The sequence below is a fragment of the Solanum pennellii genome, chromosome 2, assembly GCF_001406875.1.
Source record: "Solanum pennellii chromosome 2, SPENNV200".
Lineage (NCBI taxonomy): Eukaryota > Viridiplantae > Streptophyta > Magnoliopsida > Solanales > Solanaceae > Solanum > Solanum pennellii.
Window position 1 is genome coordinate 54,538,924 of NC_028638.1, and position 3,560 is coordinate 54,542,483.

The following is a 3,560-nucleotide window of genomic DNA, read 5'->3' on the forward strand; positions in this document are numbered from 1 at the left end:
TTAAATATAACATGTTGGACACATAACTTAATAATTTATGATTATTTCGAATACACATAAGTATTTTTTAACTCTACATTGTGTTTCAAAGATGGTAAAAGATAATAAATAGATCTCTTCCCTTGCTCATCTCCTAGAAAAAGAAATGGAAATTGTTAGTCTCATAGGTACTTCACAATCAAAATCATGTCATAAAAGGGGACATTAATTATTGATACTAGAAATTTTGAAATGATAGTAAGTCAAAAAGGTATTAATTGAATAGTTTATCTCACCACCCACAGGACTAATTAAATATATTTGGTTTGTTGTAGCAAATTATTTGTTTAAATTTCTACTAACCTATTTTCACTATGAAACAGTAACACACATATTTCATCATAATATTCATGTTAATCAATATATAATTTTAAATTTTGAATAACGGTTTGAGGAATAATTAAGTAATAATTATTGGTGGTAAAACAAAAAATAAACAATTTTTATATAGTAAAAGGGAAAAAAAACAAAGAAAATAGCTTGTAAGTGATAATGTGATATAAATTGAGGAAAACTCTTTTACGATAGCATTGTATAGAGTTAAAACTCAAAAGAAAAATAGAAGTGATAATTAACTCTGTTGTAATGATAAAGAAATAAAGAAAGAGTACATTACTATTTTAATATTAGCCGCTTTTACAGATGGAATACTTATTAAGATGGCCTAAGAGGGGAATTTAAAGAGAAGCTACACATATCCTTACACTATTTCTATTTAGACAAAAATAAATGAGTATCTAATGTGATAAGACCTTCCTTTTGAATAATATTAATTATTGTACCTTAAATTAAATGTATGCATATAATAATGCACCTATATCACACCTCAAAATCATGAACCTAAATGGGTATACTATATGGATTCTCTCTATTTTAATTTGTTTATTCAGTTTTAATATAAAATTTCAAAAAAAAAATACAAACGATCTTTTATAAATAAAATACATGTAGGACATATCAAAATAGAATGTAATCTAGATGAAATAGAGAAGCTAAAGAATTGTGAAAAAAATTAAAAATTTAATGAACAAAAAAGAAAAGTTCATAACATTTTTGAATTTTGTTCAATAAAGGGCCATTGGGCTTCTAGTGTTTGGGACAAATGGGCCTAACAAGCCCACGACCCGTTTCTTGGAGGCCTCTTATATTTGCCATCTCAGCAGATGAGAGGTAGGAGCGAGCATGGTATAGTATGATATTTATAGAATATTATGTAAAAATTGTAACTTTTTACTTCAAAGATTTTGGTAATTGGCATGTATTTTTAAAATTTTTGTATTAGGTGTGACATAAGAAGGATATAGAAATAACTAAAGTAAATAATTACATATATAAATCATAAACATTCCTATAATAATTACAAATATTTAAAATATTATTAGTATAAAAAAACCAATTACTAAACACCTTCATACTTTAATTATCCTACCTCAATTGAAACGTTCTATGTGTATACTTGATTAATTAAGGGAATTGCATGCTTGTATTTTCTTTTTCCCCTTCATTTTTTTACACATATAAAATGTTAGAATAATATAATTGAGACATTTTTTTTATGTACCAAACTTGGATAATTAGTTTATAATACTTACAAAATATCAAAAACGAATTTTAAAATACTAAATCTTATTGAATCGATTTAAAATGATGATAACACAATATTTATAAAAATTTTGAAACTAAAGTTATCAAAAAGTTTCCAATACTTATTTCACCATGTATATGAAATAACTTATCTCATACATTAGAAAAAATGCACAAGTATCCTTCAATCTATGCCCGAAATTGCAGAGACACACTTATACTATATTAAGATTTTATTATCCCTGGACTTATTTTATAAGTATTCTCACAATCTATGCCCGAAATCCCAAAAACACAATTACACTATACTAAGATTCTATTACACCTGAACTTATTTTATAAGTAATTTTTTCTTTTTCAGCCTACGTGGGTCTCTGAGATTACGAGCAAAGGTACATGTGCATTATCCTCATATATTATGGTGTAAATGATGAAATAAGTTATTTCAAACAAAAGACAAAAAATTTATCTCTTTTCTATTTTTTTAACACATAACTATTTATTTTAAAATTATATATTGTGCCAATAACATTACACAGGAGTTTCGTTAATCTTAATTCAGTCATTATAATCTCCCAAATTTTGCTAATGAATAAACCACCATTTAAACAAACGTGACTTCAACAGAAACAAAGCAAATCTATACATGACTGACTGAACAACTTATCTTTATAAAAATATATACTAGATAAATGTAATAAAAATATATAAGTAAAAGATAAATGGAAAAAACAGATGCGTTAAGTTGAAGACCAAAGGAGTCGAAAAATAAAAAATAAGAATAGATGGAATGTAAGGGCGATACAGGCAGCATATACCTGAGATAATTCATAGCTGCAAAGCGGTACCCTATAAAATCAGTATATGCACTTTTTATATATTAGGAGTCTGGGCATATGCTTTTGCAGCCACAGATCCTATTTCCTAGTGCAATTCAAATTCTAAAAAAAACAATCAAATTTATATAAAAAAAAAATCATCCTGTTAGAAACTGCAAGCTCTCTTCTTAACAGTGTGATAGAGGAACCCTAATTCCAGAGTATTGAGATTTCGCGTTATTTATGGAGTACTAAGTTATCTTAGATGGGCCAATTCCATTTACCCAGAAAGATAATGGGCCTAAAATGATCAAATAATAACCCATTGAAGGGATTGGAAGTTGGAGCCACCTCGAAGAAAACGGAATTTGGCCCATTGGGCTTCCAGCTCTGGGCCCAATAGTATTAAGAAGCAAGAAAAAAGATAAATTTTAGGAATCAGTTTTAATATGAAATTACAATTCATGTCTCTTTAGTTTGTAATTACGTTAATACCTAAAAAAGTAACACAAACTGAATACATTAATATGTAGCTCGGATACATTACAAATTAGCTCGAATACATAATATATAGCTCAAATATACTAAAAACTCGCTCGGATACATTAAATATTGGTTTGAATATGTTAATATGTAGATCGAATATATTAAAAAAATAAAAAAATTTAGGAGTTGTTAGGAATAAAATGAGATATTGAAATTAAGTGAAACATAAGACGTGTATTTCAGTAATTTTTCTCAAAAGATGTACACCATCAAATCAAAATGAATGGTCTTGAATCTTTTAGCCGATTGGCAAACGCCATTAAGGAACCTCTTATCCTCGTACAATTTAAAACAAAAGGAAATAACTTTCTAAATTTTTTATGTATAAAAATAAAAGTCGTTCATAAAAAAAACGTAAAATAATCTATTCTTTTTAATAAAAAACTAAGAAAACTGTTCTCTTCAAACTTTCAAAGTCAAAAGTAAAGAAAATTTTGCCCAATTGACAAATATTAATAAATATAGATATTCATATTATAATAGAAATCTTGTTAAAAGTTAAAAGCATTAAAAATCAAATCTTTTAAAAGTTTTTTTTTCCCACTCCACCTACCTATACCTAACGAGCCCCCC

At 26.9% G+C, this 3,560-nt stretch overlaps 1 long non-coding RNA gene across 1 annotated transcript; it reads right to left on the bottom strand.

Moving 5' to 3' along the window:
* On the bottom strand, positions 1-2,642 carry LOC114076177. The gene is made up of 2 exons (XR_003577053.1): positions 2,442-2,642; positions 1-133 (listed from the first exon to the last, which is right to left on the bottom strand). It is a non-coding gene; the product is annotated as an uncharacterized LOC114076177 (long non-coding RNA).
* Positions 2,643-3,560: the final 918 nt, after the last annotated feature.